Source organism: Triticum urartu, chromosome 3 (assembly GCF_003073215.2).
Source record: "Triticum urartu cultivar G1812 chromosome 3, Tu2.1, whole genome shotgun sequence".
Lineage (NCBI taxonomy): Eukaryota > Viridiplantae > Streptophyta > Magnoliopsida > Poales > Poaceae > Triticum > Triticum urartu.
In genome coordinates, this window is record NC_053024.1 from 641,919,326 (window position 1) to 641,938,961 (window position 19,636).

Genomic DNA, 19,636 nt, shown 5'->3' on the forward strand with positions numbered 1-19,636 from the left:
AGGGAACATTGCTGAATCAAATGACAATTGGATGGTGCATGTCTATTACTTGTACTTCATTCAGGCAGAACATATTGTACATGAGCGACGCTGTTTCCTCGTGCGTGCTTGTGGGTTGTGACCGGCCTAACTAACCATATGCAGCTAGCTTGGGCAACTACGACACCAACCCAAGCTTTCATCAAGGTTATCCATGCAGCGTCACAACGGTTAGTTATAGTTTAGGTACTAGTGACATCCAGGAGGCCTAACTGAACACAAGGCAACTGCCGAGCAGCTCAGAATTCGAAACTCTTGTGGATTGGATTCATTCGGCCATGCATGTGGATTATATTCAATCGTTGGAGTTTGGAAAGAAACATTAACTTAGAGCATCTCCGGCCCTCAAACACCCGTGACATGTGCTGATGCGTCCACAGGTACTGATCGGTCACACTTCAAATTTACTTTTCTGCATTCGGATACCTTATTTTTTAAACCTTAAATTCATACAAAGCATGCAAACGAGAATATACTATGTATATCAACCTATACTACCCTAATCCTCGCCGGAGATGTTCACTATCTCCATGCCCCATATACATGGGCGGTAGCCACAACACCGGCTCATGCGGCTGCCGCGTCGGCCTCCGCCTCCATCTCCGCATCGAGTTCGTCAAAAATCGTATCTGTTGCCGTCAGTTCCTGCCGGATGAACTGCCAGTTGGCCTCCACATGCCTCATTCTGGACGGACTCCAGGATATCCTGGTGCTCCACCATCTCGGCCGCTTGGACGACTGCGAACTCCACCTCCGTGTCCTCCATGTTGAAGCCCGGGGCCGACGCCAGCTCCTTCATCGGCTGCTCCGCCTCGTCCTCCTCCGGATCCGCCACCTCCATTGGAGCCGACTGTTGCTCCTCATCCTCCTCCTCCGGCTCCGGCGAGTCCGGAGTCATGCCGGCAACAGTGCAGGCGGCACGCCACCCACATATCTCCTTCCTAATATGGAACCGGCTCTCCGGCATGAGCATAGCATATGTGGTCTTCTTTTGTCGGGCCATGGCGAAGCCGAAGGGTGCGGGAAGAGCGGCGGAACTGAAGAGAGGTGGATGGGCTCGAGTTGGCGGCGCAGAGAGGGAGAATGTGGATGTGGCTAGGGTTGGGGGACGCCGGCCGGTTTAAATAGCCTGATTTGTCCTCGGGTAGTGTACCGGAGCGGCGCTACGCAGCGTTCACATGGGGAGTTGATATGTCTTTGTAGTATCTACTTTTTCAAACAATTTTGCTCTTATTTTAGAGTCTAATTTGCATGATTTGAATGAAACTAACCCAGACTGATACTGTTTTCAGCAAAACTATCATGATGTTGTTTTTTGTGCAGAAATAAAAGTTAAAGAATTGGATGAAACTTTCTCTAAAGGCTCTCATATTAATTACTCAAATATTCTTCTTAATAACCTACATTCTACCATAGCTTTTCCTTTTCTTTCATTTCCGCTCTCTGTATCAGTGTATTATTCCATATCGTTGAAGCTCTTCAATCGTTAAGAAAAGCAGATGCTCTCTTGTGTGTCTTGGATGTAGTTGGATGTTCTTGCACGAGAAATAGAAGATAAAAATAAACATGAATCAAGAAAAACAACACGAGAATAAGCAGAATCAATCGTTTTTCTCATCTCTTCTATATTTTTTTTAGAAAAGGAGGATGACCCCCGGCCTCTGCATCTCGAAGATGAATACGTCCACTTTATTGATTATTTTCGAGGACCTTACAAAGTATTATAACAATGTGCCTGAATTCACCATCTTGGCAACACATGCCGTTACTCCTATCTAAAATGATGAAGGAGTGCTAGCTCGGCCACTACCCAAACCACTCACATGATTGATTTTGTATCCAACCATTAGGCAACCCCACGAAATACGTACCGAACCTCACATGAACAAGTATACCGAGATGATACACAATAACAAAGTGAACAACTTATATACATAAACCATTTTTCAAATCTTGGAGCAAATCGGCGGCAACAAGTCCCCTCCCACATGTACCTCCATGGCCGTTGGTGGGACAAAATTTTCACGGTAGACTCTGGCCGGGCTGAGAAACGTCGCCCTGCACACAAGCGTAGCGTACCATAGGCTAATCTAGCATCTACGGAACGTGACATGAGGGACACGCGGGGCATGAAGGACACAGGGCAGTGCAATCAGCATTGAAAGCAAAGCCGCACCAAACTCCATGCCGTCCCAAATGATCATTCCTCCTCCTACTAATAATTGTCGCAAAATTCTCTGTATCAGCGCAGATTATAGTAATTTCTATCAAACGCTGCAAGCTATGCTACCATATGCATTGAAATTCAGTTCAACTACCTATTTACCAGTGGTGTCACTACTGCCCCACTTGTAAGCAACGATCGCTTCTACTAGTACTCCCTCCGTCCTTCAAAGAATGTACTTCCAACTTTATTAGAAAGTTATTTTTTTTATGTTTGACTGTATTTATACAATAATACATCAATATTTACGCCGTCAAATTAGTAGCATTCGATTCATGAAATAATATATTTTCATCATATACCTATTTGGTTTCACAAACATTGATATATTTTTACACAAACTCGGTTAAACTTTCAAATAATTTGACTCTTCAATAAAATTAAAAGTACACTCTTTCAAAGACGAAGGGAGTACATCGTTTCACCTTGACAAGTTAACAAACACCTTCTACTCACGTCGTCTGGTTGCTTTTGGGTACGTAGCCCTTCGTAGCATGTAGACACACCACCGGCAAGTGTGGTGTGGTGTTACATAGTGACTACGGCTCGACGGATCCAAGACAGTAAAATCTCGAGCCCAAAGCCACTGGCCACTGCTGAGTTGATCTTGTATTCACCCGCACGCGTGTAGAAAACAGAAATGAAGTGTGAATACACGGGGGTAGGTCCTGTGTTGGGTCGAAACCGGCGCGGTCATTTTGGCGCGAAGCAAACCGCCACCGCCGACCGACGACGGCGACGGGCTGCATGCGGAGACCCACCCAACAGATGTTCCCAGCCGACGCGGCAATATATCCCGGGGCGGCAACGTTGTCGACTCGCCGTCGTCGCTCGCCGGTCGTCACCAAACCTGACGCTCCAAAGCATGCATTTTCTTTCGTTGAGAACTACCATCAAGCATGTATGTCACTCGATCGAAAGTCAGATGACGAATTGAAATGCTTATCTGTTGCTAGATAATCTATTAGTTTAAGTAGTGCTAGTCGAGGGTCACATCACAGTGGGCACTTGGCGTGCTGCGGGTGTTCGATTCCAAGGAACCAGCAGCCTCCTGCATGCCAAACGTCTGGCCACCCCTGGAACTAGAAGGCGCGACACCGGACGAGACGAACGGAACTTTGTTTGGAATTTGGAGCCATGCGTGCTTAGCTTGTCTAGCTCGAAAGGCTTGATGCTTTGCTTAGTTTGTTTAATCACGATGCCGTTCACGGATCACATCACCGCCAAGAGGAGAAGTTGCGGCAGGAGACGAACGTTTGGCTGGCGCGGCCACATGCATGGACGCAGAAGTGGTGTGGAACCGTGGATAAAGAAATGTGTTTAGGTATGTGCCCACTCCTAGCTCAATGGATGCCATACACATAGATAGATTGTTTTTCATGCCATTAGCTCGTTTTGTAATGTGCTAGTAGTAAGAACGAAACAGAGGTCAACTGGCACCGACCAAATCTTTACTTTATCGCAAAAAAAAGAGAACAAATCTTTACTTGTACGTAGATGAGTAAAACAGATGAACCGGCTAGCTCATTCAGTTGCGGGCGGGAGAAAAGCAAGAATTTTTTTGATTGAATGAAACGGTTTGGCTAGCTCTGCACAGGTGTCGCAGACGCGCATTTCTTTTGCCATGGTGTGTATTCATTTTTTGCTGCTGTGGTTCGGAACGCAGCACGCTCACGGACGGAACAACATGGTTAGGCGCGTGTTTGAAGTTTGAACTCCGAGCTTTGGCTTCAGTCGTAGACTCGTACTGGTAGTACGTGCTGCTTTGATTTACTTAGGCAGGAAGTACAAGGCGGTGGTGGTAATACTAATAACAGCGCTAGTCACGGAAAAGAAACGGCGCGCGAGTTGACGAACCATGCGCCATGCGTGTCACACGTACGTTACGTAAAGTATAAGAGGGGACTCACGGCAGCAAAGACTGCTAGTTGATGGTCTCGTCTGCATTCGCCACGCCCTTCTGAGCTTGGAGACACGTATCGAACCGATCCACTTTGGAGAGTCCCGTTCTTCAGAATCAGTTTGGTGAATGATCGTTTTCGGTAGAAACGTGCCCCCTCGAGTATAGACAAATACGGGCACCACTCAGCTTCTCTTCCTCCAAGCAAGGCACGATCAGCCCGATGGACGGACGCTCTGTGACCGGTGCCACCGCTGCGCATCCGAACAGCACGGAGACGGCACGGCGACGCCGCACCAAACGCGGCTGGCACCTGGCGCGACCATCTTTCTCATGACTCGTCCCGCGCCGTGCCGTCGCCCGTCGGCGCACAGCACACGCGGGATGGCGGTCGGGTCCCGTCGTGTCCCCGCCGTCGACTTGAGTTGAGAGGGCCGGGGACTGACCCATGCGGCGACCCATGGGAAACCAAGCAAGTTTCGGACCGAGACGCGTCCCGCTCTACCCCTACCCCCACCGCCGGTGCCGGGAGAAAACAAGGAATGAATTGAACCACGCACGGCCCAACTGGCTGCACCGGAAGAAACGCGACTCGCGATGACAGACCAAACCAAACCGTACGCACGCAGTACATGCCGCCGTCCTCGCCGTATACCTACCCATGTCTCGCTACGGAGCCTCTGCCAAACCACGTGGTAACGTACTCCTGCTCTGCCATGCTGCCAGTACTGGACTATTATTTTTCCTCTAGAAAACACCACTCTTCCATATGTCTAAATCGACGGCTGGAAACAAGCTCCCAAAGTCGCCGAATAAATACGAAAAGGATGTCTTGTTTAATGCGACCATGCTGTGACGCGCTACTACAAGCACAACTAAATCCTTCTTGATTTGATGCCACAGATCGTACTACTAGTAATAGCTTTAAACTGCTGCTAGCCAGGGTGGTGACAAATCTCTTTCTGAGCGCCGCTTGATTCGATCGCGTGCATGCGATGTGCATGGAGGATGCGATTTCGCCACTGCTTGCGCCAGCGAGATGCGCGTGTCTGTGTGTGCGTGTGATGCGGCGTACAATTGTCTCTTCACCTCGGTCGACCGTGGCATGCAGACACTGCACCGCAGGTATGCAATCCAAGCACCCGGCCCAACTTGCAAACCCACTGCATATGCTTCAGCCGCGTCAGATTTGAAGTTTCTGTCAAGGACAATACGTCAGAAATGTACTCTCTCACACACACACAGTCACAGTGTCTGAGATGCCTTTGATTGGAGAGCATGGACGCAGCTGGCACAAGCATCATTGGGTTTAGGGGAAACAGCTTGTTTGACCCCCGGCGTTTAGTACTACCACTAGTTAATCTGCTGTTTGCTCGCGTCGCATGCGCGCACGAGCGACCTCATGTACGGAGGCCCATGTGCGGCAACACTGCCGCCGCTCGGCCTCAGCACGTGTGCTGTGGAGTACCCCGCACTTCACTTGAGCTGGCCCTTCGCTTTGCGTTGGGCTCATTTCTTTCTTTCACTGTACCTACCAGTAGCACTTGTGAATGTGATTAGCTAGGCAGCAGGCACACCCAGCAAGTTGTCGATTTTCTTTTTGAGCCGAAACCTTAGAACAATCTTTCTATGATATTTTTTATATTAATAAATAAAACAAAGTATAATTACAAAGGCTAAAAACAGCCAGACTAAAGTGAATCTACCAACACCAGTTTTGGGAAACATGGAAGAAATTAGCTAGGCAGCAGGCATGCTTGGAGTGACGGAGGTCTATGAAAAATGTGACTCAGGTCCTCATGCTGCTGTGCCTGGAACAGAGTGATGTCTTCATTGATAGCAAAAGAGTGTAGTTCAGGGAACAGTGTGATCAGGAGGCTGTTCATCGACTTATCTGTCCAGAGCATTATAGTATCTCCTCTCCCAACTTTGCACTTCGTATGCTTTTTGAATGTGGGCAACAGTTTCAAAACAGATTTCCACCAGAATGAACCAATCAATCTATCTCCTGGTAATACGTCTCTCAAATATTATTAAACCATGGAATGTCTTCTTTATTGAAGAAACTATGCAGAAATTTCATGAGCAGGGTTTGATTATGAACCTGAAGATCTAAAACTCCCAGGTCTTCATGGGATTTAGGTAGACAAACTTTATTCCATGAGATCAGTACCATGCCTCTGTCCTGAGATCCATATTTAAAAGTTGTCGATTTTTAACAAGTTCTACAATATACATGTTGCTGTTTGGGTTCTGGGGACCATTCCTTGTGCCGACGATTGACATATTCTTTATATATATTTGGTACACGTTTTGTAGGGAGAAAATGGATCGAAACGGAAAATAGAGAGGCTGTGCCAACTATTCAATCAGGCATGGATGAAGTACTATGTCGCAAAGAGAGAAAAAAAGGCAATGGTTAACTAGGATCGGTCTACAGCTGAATCTACCGTACTAGTGCCGTCGCCGACACAACTGATATACGGTCTGGTCAAATGAATGACCTGACGAGATTTTTTATATTTCCCTTCCCTGTATTTGGGGAGAATCCCTGTCGTCAAATTCAGACTACATTTGATCAGGTCATAGCTTCCAGTTCAATTCCTCCTTACACGGCGGGGGAATTAACGACCAAAGTTTTGACTCTTACCATACGGTACGGCAGGAACATATCGTGCGTGCTTGTGGGTTGTGACCGGCCTAACTAATCATATGCAGCTAGCTTGGGCAACTACTGCAGCAACCCAAGCTTTCATTAAGGTTATCCATGCACCCTGACAAAAGTTCGTTATAGTTTAGGTGCTAGTGACATCCAGGAGACCTAACTGAAAGAGATGGCAACAACCCTGCAGCTCAGAATCCCAAACTCTTGTGGATTGGGTTCATTTGGCCATGCATCCGGACTATATTCCATCGTTGGAGTATGAAAAGAAACATTAACTTAAGACGTCAAGGAGAATGCATGCAACAAGTTTAGGTGAAAATAATCACGGACGGTCTAGGCAACATGGCCATAGTGGAGCAACATAGAGCGTTCGCTGGAGCCGGCCATGAGCCATATAGAGCGTTCGTCTGTAGCAACTCTGTTTTCATACTGTATCGAATGGGTTTTCTGGTAGCAGCACTGCAGCGAGTTTTTATTTAAATCCCGAACATCAACACATTTTTTAATTTGTGATCAAATTTCGAAAACGCTAACATTTTTTGGAATGCCCAGCAAGAAAAAACCCAGCATGTTTTATAATTCCAAATATTTTATGAATTTGTGAACAAATTATGAAAACAGGAATATGTTATGAAATTAAACACTAAAAATCATATATTAAAAGCAGGAACTTTTTAAATTTGTGAAAAGCATTTGAAAACTAGGACATTTAGGAAAAAGATAACCCGGAAAAAGGAAAAAACGAAAACAGAATAATACCAGTCAGGAAGGTTCCCACATCAGACAAAAACCAACTCGAACCTTCTAGAAGATTCCAAAACTGGAACCAGAACCGTCTCTGTCTACCGCTATAACAGGACGGTTATTCCTGGTGCGCTCTCTGCATGCGTTAGAGCATCTACTACTGGACCTCTCAAAGACGCCTTATACGGTCGGGCGGGAAGTTCGGTCACGTTTTTTTGACTCAGAAGGACACCTCAAACGGGTCTCAAGCGTCCAGACTGACCGGCTCCCCCCATATCTAGTCCACAAATGGGGTGGCCTGGGCATGCCCGGACGCGTCCGCCTGACAAGTCCGGCCCACCAACGACCCCACGGATGTCCCACAAAAAACCCCATCGGCCTTGTCAGTCTGAAACCCTAGCTCACTCACTTTCCTCTGTCGCTCCGTCCTTTCCTCTCTCCTCGCCGATTCCGATCGAATCCGGTGCAATGTCGAGCTCCGACAGCTGCTCCGAGGACGAGGTGGATCCGGAGTATGAGCTTGCCCTCCGCATCGCCTTGGAGCGGTCCAAGGTGGACACCGGGGGCAGCTCCGGATCTGCAGCCTCGCCGCAGCCGCCGCTTCCCCGTCGGCGCATCTCGAACACCGGCCTTGGCTCCTCTCGGCCAATGGGCAGCTCCGACCGGCGGCCGGCGCAATCGGCGCCTCCCGCACGCCGTCTCATCACCCCGCCGGCTGCTGCTTCCCCACACCGTTCCCTCGCCCCGTCGACTGTTACTCCCCCTCGTGGGCAGCAGTCGGTGCTTGTGCCCGCCCACCGGCCCGGACGCGCAAGCCGGAGTCGAAGGCGTGCGCCGCCCGCCGCGAGAGGCAGTGGGCAAGGGAGATGGAGGCTGTGGAGAGCTCTGTCCACCGCCAGCGTGGGTCACCCGCGGAGCCCGAAGAGGACCAGCGGCTCCTCGCGTGGGTCTACCGCCGGCCGCTTACGACGATGGAGATGGGCGCTCCGTGGCTGCGCCGGAAAAACGCCAAGGCTCTTTGGCTTGCCATCGAGCAGTCCGAGTGGGAGACGTTGAAGAAGCCGGCTCGGCCGGCCAAGCTCAGGCGCCAGCAGGACCGAGTCGTCCAGCGCCTCAAGGGCCTCGTCATCATCGACTCCTCCTCCGTCGAATCGGACGATCCTTCACCAGCCGACGATGGGTACAGCTACGCCGGCGACCAGAAAGGGAAAGGGTCGGCCTGAAAGTGGTGAAGTTGATTTTAATTTCAAGTTTTAGATATAGTATATAGTTGTGCGTCGTTTGTGTGAACTTTGGTCGATCTTTTGGGAAACTATTGTGCAATTTCTACGTCCAGAGCTGATCTAGATAGTTTGATCGACGTTGCATGCTATAGTATGGATATAGGGGTTTGAATATGGGAGACACGGATGTGGATGACGCGATTTAAGGAGTGTCCGGTCACTATATGCTGACACGAGGCGCTTGTGTGCTTAAATTTGCCAAGTTCGGCTGTAGACGCTCTTACCCAGACTATTTGACGCGACACAGAACGTGAGAAAATGCATGCTGCAAGATCGAGCGAGATGTCCCACTAGTAGAAAAGGGGGCTTTGGTCCAGGCCGGGTAAGCCCATTAGTCCCGGTTCAGTCCAGAACCGGGACCAATGGGTGCATTTATCCCGGTTCGTGCGGCTAAGGCATTAGTCCTGGTTCACCTGGGCCCTTTAGTCCCGGTTCGTGTCACGAACCGGGACTAAAGGGTGCGATGCCCATTAGTCCCGGTTGGTGGCACCAACCGATACTAAAGGTCAGGTTAGACCTTTAGTCTCGGTTGGTGCCACCAACTGGGACTAATGGGCTTTGAGGCATTAGTACCGGTTCATGGCACGAACCGGTACTAAAGGTCCCATTTTCAAACTCCCCCCCCCCCCCCGGTGGGCCGCCTTTTCAGTTTTAGAAAAAACAAAACAAAATGATGGAAATGTCAAAAAAATAAAATAAAATAAGTTTCTCATGTGATATGTGGTCTAGTTGTTGAGAAAATTTACAAATATGGATTTCGACTTTATTTACAAAATCTCTCTGGAATTTGTAAAATGGGCATAACTTTTGCATACGAACTCGGATTAAAAAGTGTTTTATATGAAAAATCATCTACTCAAAAAGTTACATCCGATGGAGACCGCCTACGGCCTGTTTGCAAATTTGTAGAATCCTCAAATTCCAAAAGGAAAAAAAGTTATGCTCAAATTTCAGTTTTTTTAAATTTTCATTAAATCTGGTCAAACTATGGTCAAACTACTTATTCAAGAAGTATTAGTGTTACTAAATAATTATTCAAAAATATTAGTGTTATTAAATAATTATTTCAGTTTTTTTGAATTTTGGTCAAATCTGGTGAAACTATGGTCAAACTGTGGTCAAACAATGGTCAAAGTACTTATTCAAGAAATATTAGTGTTACTAAAAAATTATTGTTTTTTAGAACAATAGTTTCAAACTCAAACAGTAAAATGTGTGACTTCATGCTCAAGCTAAACTCCTGAGGGTTAATAGGATTGACATCTTACTATTGTCAGGAAAACAATGAGTGCAGACTTGGAAACGAGGGAGAATAGAACCCGGAAGTTAAGCGTGCTCAGGCTGAGGGAGTGGGAGGATGGATGACCGTCCGGGAAGTTAAATGATTTGAAATGATGAGGGGTGATTACAGATTAAATTGAGCAGTGATGAGGGGTGATTAGAGATTAAAGGTTAAAATAATTCAGAAATTTAAAAATTCAAAAAAAATTATTTTTTTTAAAAAAAACCCACTAAAGGCCCTTTTTCTATCAGTGTCCCCAGACAACAACTGCGAGACAACACAGCAATATATCCCGGGGCGGCAACGTTGTCGACTCGCCGTCGTCGCTCGCCGGTCGTCACCAACCCAACGCTCCAAAGCATGGATTTTCTTTCGTCGAGAAGTGTCAAGTAGTATGCATGGATTTTCTCTTGAGTTTTTTAGTAGTCTCACATCACACTAGGCATTCGGCGTGTTGCAGGTGTTCGATCGCAAGGAACCAGCCTCTTGCATTGCATGCCTAACGCCTGGCCACCCCTGGAGGGCGCGACACCGGACGAGACGAACGGAACTTTGTTTGGAATTTGGAGCCATCCGTGCTTAGCTTTGCCCAGTTGGAAAGGCTTGATGCTTGCTTACTTTGTTTAATCAGCTGGTGCTGCTGCTGCTGCCCACGTCACCGCTGAGGCGGTGAGAGAAGAAGTTGCAGCAGGAGACGAACGTTTTGGCGACGGGCGTGGCCACTTGCGTGGACGCATGCAGTGTGTGGATCAGATAAAGAAATGTGGTTACGTATGTGCCCACCACTCCTAGCTCGGTGGATGACATGCATAGATGGACCCTTTGTTTCTCCATCCTGCTAGCTCGTTTTGTAACGTTTAGTAGGAACGAAACAAAGGTCAACTAGCACCAAACAAATCTTTACTTCTAGTTCTAGACTAGATGAGTAAATCAGACGAAGCAATCCGTTCGTTCAGTCACGGGAAAAATCCCATGAAAAACAAAAAAAAAATGCTTGGCAAACTCGGCATTCCTTTTGCCATGGTGTATTGACTTTTGCTGGCATGGGCCGTCTGCTCTCCGAGCGCAACACGCGCAGGGAAGGAACTCCGACGTGCATGGTTAGGCGCGCGTTTGAAGTTTGAAGCGCGAGCTTTGACTTGAGATCGTACGTACGTACGTCCTGCTTTGTAATTTTCTTAGGCAGGAAGTACGAGGTGGTGATAGCAGCGCAGGTCGCGGAAGAGACTAGCCATGCGCCATACGTATCACACGTACGTAGCGTGACCGACTGACCGGACACTCACGGCGGCCAAAACCGGTAGTTGATCGTGTGCTTCGCCACCCCAAGGCTGTGATTTGTTGCCCAGCAGATACGGAAGGTGGAATGCAGAGTCCGAGAGGCCACGAAAATGACGTGACGTTAACCACGGGATTAACGACGAAATTTCCGTGCCTAACGGCCGGTAATCATGGCCGATGTTCAACTCTTGATGAGCTTCGTCCGTCGTCGTCGTTGTCATCAAGTGGCGTTGCACGGCATCCCTGCCGTGCAGTTGAGTGATGCTCGTCGATGCATGCTTGCCACGAGCTTCTGGCTTGTGAGTCGTTAGTTGGATGAATCAGTCTTCCAGAGTCCCATTCAGAATCCATTTGGTGAGTGATCGTTTTCAGACGGAATGTGCCCTCCAAAGTGTAGACAAATGCGGGTATCACTCAGCTTCTCTTCCTCCAAGCAAGGCACGATCAGCCCGATGGGCACCCGCGACCAGCAGCATCCCCGTCGGCCGTCGGCCGCACCTGAGGTCGAGATCGACGTTTCCTGCCAACGCATGCAGCCGCCGAGCGTCTCTCACCGGCGCCACCGCATGCTATCCGAAGAGCACAGACGAGACGGCAACGCCGCGCCTAACGCGGCTGGCACCTGGCGTGACCATCCTTCTCATGACTCGTGCCGCCCTGTGCCATCGCCCGTCGGTGCACACGCGGGATGGCGATCCGGTCTCCTCGATCGTGTCCCCGCCGTCGACCTGGGGGCCAACCAACTCATCGCGGACTGACCCATGCGGCGACGCATGGAAAACGAAGGAAACGGACCGGAACCGCGCGCACGAGACGCGATCCCACCACCCCTGCCGTAGCGCCGGTGCCGGAAGAAAACAATGAATGAATCGAACCCCGCACGTACGGCCGAACTGCACCGGATCCGGAAGAAACGCGACCCTCGTTGACAAACCGCACGCACGTTGCACGTACTACTACACGCCGCGTGAGCTGCGTGCATGCATGCGACGCGACGCGACGCCACCGTCCTCGCCACGCCTGCCCATCGTATGGACGGCCCCTGGACCCTGGTTCAGCGGTACTACACTGAAGTGTACTGCTGTGTTTCCTAGGGAGCAGCCATGTTTTCCCAGGGAGGCTCTACCAGTCCCAGACCGCGTGCTGCGTACTCCTACTTTGCCATATTACTACGTACTGTACTATTATTGTTCTTTTTTCCCCCTCGTATAAAAACCTTTACTCTGCCAAATGTCCAAATGGACGGCTAAGCTCCCGAAGTCGCCGAATAAATACGATATGTATGCCTTGTTTAATGCAATGCGGCCATTCTGTGCCGCGCCGGAAGCACAACTAAATCCTTTCTTAATAGGACGTGTCTAATGGGCGTTCGGCTGCCCACTAGTGCAACCGAGCGGCCGGCTGAAAAAGGAAACCCCCTGTCCCCCCGAAACAGAAAAGGAAGGGGCTCATCAAAATAGACCGATCGAGCCCCACGTAGCCAGTTGTCTCCAGCTCGCACGCACGCCCCCGCTCGCCCCCACGCCCCAGCCCCTCCCACGCTGCCTTTTTCTTTTTCTCCACGCCAGAAGAAGATCCAAAAGAAATCGCCCCCAACCCTTCTTCCTCCTCCTACACAGCCGCCATGGGAGCCCCAAAGTAGAAGGAGCTGCTTCAAGATCTAAAGGGCAGGGTGGTCAGAGCCATACCAGGCAGTAAGATCAAGCAGGTAAGCCCCCTCTGCACCTCTTCACTTCCCCCTTTCTTTTACTACATAGGCATATGTAAACCCCCTTCTCCATGGATCCATGGAGAATCTGCTTCAAAAAAGAGGTGAATCTGGCACATCACACCAGTCTACTTGATGTTACTGCTGGATGTGTCAAACATGCCAAAAACTACTTGATGCATGCCAGACAAGTTTCTACCACCTGGATGTGTTAAACAAGCCAACTAAAAACAAGTTCTCTGGCCAATTAAAACATGATTAAAGCCAACTCAACAAAGCATTGTAGCCAAAAACTAAACATGCATTCTACCAACTTGTAGTATATTGTTTGCAAAATGAACAAAAAATTGACTGCCCAATAGATATGTGCAACTAAAAATTCATAAATGGGCAACTGAACATGCATCCCAGCCAACTGAACCTATATTCTGGCAACTCGGCATGCATGCTAGCCAAAACTAAAACATGCATTGTACCCCACGTGTTATCTGGCCAACTAAAAAACATGTATCCTGGCCAACTAAACATGTATCCTAGCCAAGTAAACATGTATATTTCGCAATACATGTTTGTGAGTGAACACTTTGGGAAAACTGTAGTATATGTGCAAATAAAAAACATGTTTTCTGGCCAACTAAACATGCATGTTGGCAAAAAACTGAGAAAATGTATCCTGGCCAACTGAGACATCTATTCTACCCAACTGAATGCATTAACTGTCCAACTGAACATGCATGTTGGCCAAAAACTGAAATAAATGCAACCTCGCCAGCTGAGACATCTATTCTAGCCAACTAAAAACATTGAATGTCCAACTGGATATGTATGCTGGCCAAGTGCAAAGATGCATCCTGGCAATTGAGACGTCTATTCTAGCGAAAACCAGAAATCTGTAGTGCAACAGGAAAAGCACAAGAACTTTTGTCCATGGCTAATGAAGCCACAAACCATATTAACATATTCACACATATAATCTTGTCCCACGCATATATTCTGGTCCCACACCTATTGCAAACCATATTAATATGTTCAAATATACCAGAACTAGAAACATAAACGACGATGAAAAACATATAACTATAATCTGTCCTCCAATTCTTCTTTCTTCTTTTACCTGGATTTTCCTTCTCAAATGTAGCATCCAATTATGTGCAGAAAAATCTGAAAAGAGTTCCTTGCGAAAAGGAAACCTACAAATCATTACAACAAAACAAAAAAGTGGGAAAGTCAGAAAAACTCTGTAGCAAAAAGAAGTCATGCTTTTGCCAGTTATTTACTGCAAACTGTGCAACTAACAAAACAAATCTGTGCAAACAAAAAAATTCATAACTGTTATAATAAAAGATTATGCTACAGTCATGTTGTTTTTGGAACTAAGATTATCACAAAATGGTGTGCAACTGCCTATTTACTAAGTTTTTAGGTTGTTTGAAACACTCTTTTTCTGTGGTTACCAACTGATGGCATCAATTTCTTCTTTTTATATATGTGCATGGAGTGTGTGGCAGCATCCAAGAACAAGGAAAAAAATGCTTGATCTCAATGAGTTGCCTCCAGATCTCAATGAGCTTCCTCGTGATATGGATCAGCAGCAACCCAGCATACAACAAGAAAATTGGACAGAAAATGGTCGATCTGTTTACTACACGCAGGCAAGTCGTGATGGTAACCCTACGGGCCATGACAATGTGGCAGGCCAGTCATCAGCCCGTGGTGCCCCTGTAGTGGTGTCTTTGCAGTCAAAGAACCATACTCTTGATGACACAGGAACCGAGGCAAATGTTCCTGGTCCAACCAGGACTGAGCTAGAAGCTGGGGCTGTTGACAGAGTTGTGCAAGTAGAAGAAGGAGAGGATGAGGCTGGTTCTCAACCTATGGAACCCTATGTTGGCATGAGGTTTGACAGCCTTCAAATTGCTAAGGATCACTACAACAGCTACACACTACGGATGGGTTTCTCTATCAAGATGAACACCTCTAGACGGACAGCCCGCACCAATGAATTGATAAAACAACAGTTTTGCTGCAACAAGTTCAAGAAGCCCAAAGCTGATGATGGAGGAGCTGAGGCTCCTCATGTCCTGGACCCTATTCCAGATCCAAAATCTGTTAACAGTGATGAGGAGATGGAAGAAGAACCTCCAATATTTGCTGAAGAGGAGGCTGGTACTATTAAGAAGAAGAAGAAGCGCAAACGCTAGACAATAAAGCAGACTGAATGCAAGGCGAAAATGTTGGTGAAGCTGATAGATGGGCGATGGGAGGTGACGCACTTTGTTCCTGACCACAATCATCCGCCTGTGAACAAACCGTCATTGTCCAAATACTTGAGATCCCACCAAGGCATCTCACCTGATGAAAAGGAGTTTCTGCGCATCTTTTATAACTGTAACTTGACTACAGGTGTGGTTTTTTTCTATATCCCTCGAAGAATTAAGTTTCCCTCTAGGCAGTCCAGTGTGCAACTGTTATGGTACTACTGTGCAACTGAAATGGCTTAACTGTGCAACTGGTGTCCAACTTCCCATGCTTTTTGTATATCACTTTTGGTGCTTCTTGTGCACCTAGATTGTCTTTACTGTGCAACTACACAATGTCCTGTATGCAAAAACTGCAAAGTGTTTTTAAAAAGGTGCAGCTAGGTGTCCATTTCCTGCGATTATGTTCTATGCCAACACGTGTCCTATTACTGTGCAGCTGGATATGCCATTTGTGCAACTAAAAAAAGGATATACTGTTTGTTTTTGTATTATGCAGGACGAATGATGCATGTAATGGCAGAGTTCTATGGATCTGAGATGATGGTGCCGTTCGGACCAAAGGCAATAACAAATCTTTGTACACGTTTCCGTAGAGATGACACAAAGGAGGGTGATCTGATTGAGAAAATTGCGCACTTCAAGGATATACAAAAAAACGATCCAGACTTCTTCTATAAGGTGAAATATGATGAAGAGGACAGAGTTGTCAACATATTTTGGGTGGACGGCTTAGCTCGAAAAGCTTATGCGGAGGCGTACCATGATTGCATATCGTTTGACACCACCTACATGACCAACTTGTACAATATGCCATTCGCGTCCTTCATAGGAATAAACCGACATGGCCAATCTTTCATGCTGGGTTGCGCGTTTGTGAGGCAGGAGTTGGCATCGAGCTTTGATTGGGTCTTTGGAGCATTCCTAGAGGCTATGGATGGCAAACCTCCTGACAACTTCATCACCGACCAGGATGGTGCGATGAGGCAGTCAATACAGAGCATCTTTCCAACCACCATGCACCGCTGTTGTCGATGGCACATCATGAAAAAGGCTCAGGAAAAGGTTGGTTGGCTGCTGTGCCGGAATCTAGGACTCTCTGATGATTTCAACAAGTGTGTTGACTTCAGCTTCACTATAGACGAGTTTGAGCAGAATTGGGCTGGGTTAATGATGAAGTATGAGGCTATGACACACACGCACTTTGAGAAGTTGTACGAATACAGGTCAACTTGGGTGCCGTGCTACTTCAAACACAGCTTCTTCCCCTTTCTCCAGTCTACACAGCGTAGTGAGGGGTTCAACGCCGTCCTCAAAAGATATGTGAACCCACACAACTCAATGCTGAACTTCGTCAAGCAATATAAGAAAATCCAGAACCACATCCTTGCCAAGGAAGCTGCAATGATTACAGGACAGAACACCTTGAGATTGAGTTGTGGTCCAACTTCCCAATAGAGAAGCAAGCTTACAAAACCTATACTAGAGACCTTTACCGCAAGTTCAGAAAAGAGTTTGAGCTGATTGGACGTTATAATGCATTCCAAGTTGGTGCTGATGTGTTTGAGCTCAGACCGAACCAGGAATTTGTTGCGAAATATGGTTCTCGAAACTACTTGGTGCAGGCAAGGGTGGAGGAGGGTTCCTATTTGTGTGAGTGCTGTAAAATGAACAAGGACGGCATCCTCTGTTGCCATATCCTCAAGGTGTTCACCCATGTTGGCATTGATGTCATACCGGAAAGGTACTTGCTAAGACGGTGGACACCTACTGCTGTACCTAGTGCGCCAGGGACTGGTTATGAGCAACCGGATGAAATGCCTCCTCAATCAGAAGCAGATAAGGGAGAGGAACATGATATACGATTTTCGGAAACTAGCAAAGTTTGCGAGTGGTTCTGATCCAGCACAAGCTATTGTATACAAGCATATGCGTGCAGCACGTATCGAGATCGGCCACCTGAACAAGTCCAAGAAAAAGAAAAAACCGACTGCTGCAACGGGGCCATCAGATGATGGCAACCCTCGAGGACCTCCTCCACCTCCAGGCAGCAATCAGGGGGCTCATCATCCAGGTAATTACCTGCCCCAATTCCTGATCTAACTAGGTGTGTAACTTCAGTTGCACACATCATTGTGCCCAGTTGCACACACCATGGTAGCCACTTGGACAGAACATACTGCCTAGTTGCGCACGCTGTGTTAGTTCAACCATCAAGATAACACAGCTAACTTATTTTTCCAGTTCTGGATATAGGTGATGTCAACCCTAAAGGACCTCCTCCCCCTCCTGGCTGTACACGGCATCCTCCGCCACCTCCTCCCCCGCGTGCTCCTCCCAGTGGCCCTACAGGCAGCACTCAGGGGGCTCGTCGTCCAGGTAATTACCTGCCCCCAACTCCCCATCAAACTAGGTCTGTAACTCTAATTGCACACATCATGGTGCTCAGTTGCACCGAACAGGCTACCTAGTTGCGCACGCTGTGTTAGTTCGAGCATCAAAAAGATAAACACAACTGACTTGTTTGTCCTGTTCTGCCTATAGGTGATGCCAACCCTCAAAGACCTCCTCCCCCGCCAGGCCCAACTAGCAGTGCCCTTTGTGCTACTCCCAATGGACCTACAGGCAGGACTCAGGGGGCTCATCACCCAGGTTAGTACCTTCACCGACTCCAAAACAAAAACTAGGGTGAGTGACTTTAGTTGCACATATCATAGTGCCCAGTTGAACAAAACATGCTGCCTAGTTGCGTGCGCTGTGTTAGTTTGAGGATCAAGCTAAAAATCTAACTTGTTTTTCATGTTCTGCCCATAGGCAACTACAATCCAAGTACCATGACAGGCCGTGCTACTGCAGGTGTTTTTTCAACTTAACTTGCACACAGCAACCAGTTAGTTGCACAAAATGTACTGTGTGGTTGCACAGAACATCAGTGCTGGTTGCACAATAACAAAAATACTAAAATTTTTATATGATTATTACACAGGTGATCGTGACGGTCCTACTGCTCCGTTGGAGGCTGCATCCCTTGCACAAGCTTCTGATGATTTTGTGCCCAGGGATCCTCCATGGTCTACTACAAAGGGTAGGGTAAAGAGTCGACGGTACAAATCGGCGCTGGAGCTACACCCAAAGAAGAAAAAAAATGCAGCCAGTGCCAATCTACAGAGCACACTGCTGGTGTGTGTCTACAGAGGCTCCTGTGATTCTGTTTCCTCATTTGTAACTTTGGAACAAAAAAGGGAAATAATGATGTCTTTTTTAGCAATGTTGGGACCAAGTGGACACATTCAGCATCTATGATTCCTCTTTATCTAATTTATGCTGCTTGAATTAGTTCATGCACTGTGTAAAAAAAGTTGCTATTTGTGCCTTTGTTGGCAACTGGTTAAATATTTAGTTGTTGAACAATTGTATATCCAGTGCTCCTAATGTATCAACAAAAGTGATGATATTGAGTTGCAAACACAATTACTAGTAGTGTGCAACTACAAAATCTACTTCATAAAATTGTACAAACCAGCAACTTCCTTCATGGAGCAGAAAAAAAGAAAAAATAGTACTGACCTACTCCTTGTCGTATCTCAGCGATTTCCTCCATGGGGCAGTGTTATGCACGCTGGTGACCTAATCATATGCCAACTTCTTCCTGATGTTGAGTACTTCCTTGGGGTCGTAGTTGGGCAGTTGGCTACCATTCCACTCGGTGGCGTTAAGCAGTGCGAACAACCCACACTCATTAATGCAAAAATGGGCAAAAAAATTGTCACATAAAATTAAAACCAAATAAAGGTAATGCACTCTGTGCAACTGCTTATGTCCTACTGTGCAACTGCTTGTGTTTTACTGCAACTCATTATGTGCCACTGTGCAACTGCTTACGTGCCAGTGTGCAACTATTTATGCGCCACTCTGCAACTAGCTAGATAATCCATTAGAAACTCATAAAAATGATAAAACAGATTGAAGACTAGTACTGTGTCTTAAAAATACTAAAGATTGCACATGTAGAAAAATTTAAAAACTACAAAATGATGGTATATGATTGAGAAGGAATGAAATGCTTATTGTCTTACTTGCCGAGCTGCTTCGGTACATCAATGTCAATAATTTGGAAGTGCTCGATGCTGAACTTTGGGTAATGCTTCCTCCATAGCTGGCGTACTGCCCCCGCAATGGTAGAGGCGGTGTTCATCAGCTCAATGTTGTCCAGCGTCCTGCTTGAATCAAGAACTTCGAAGCGTCCCTCCCT

At 47.2% G+C, this 19,636-nt stretch overlaps 1 pseudogene; it reads left to right on the forward strand.

The window, feature by feature from the left end:
• The first annotated feature begins 11,870 nt into the window (after positions 1-11,870).
• LOC125547086 lies at positions 11,871-18,590 on the forward strand (annotated as a pseudogene).
• Positions 18,591-19,636: the final 1,046 nt, after the last annotated feature.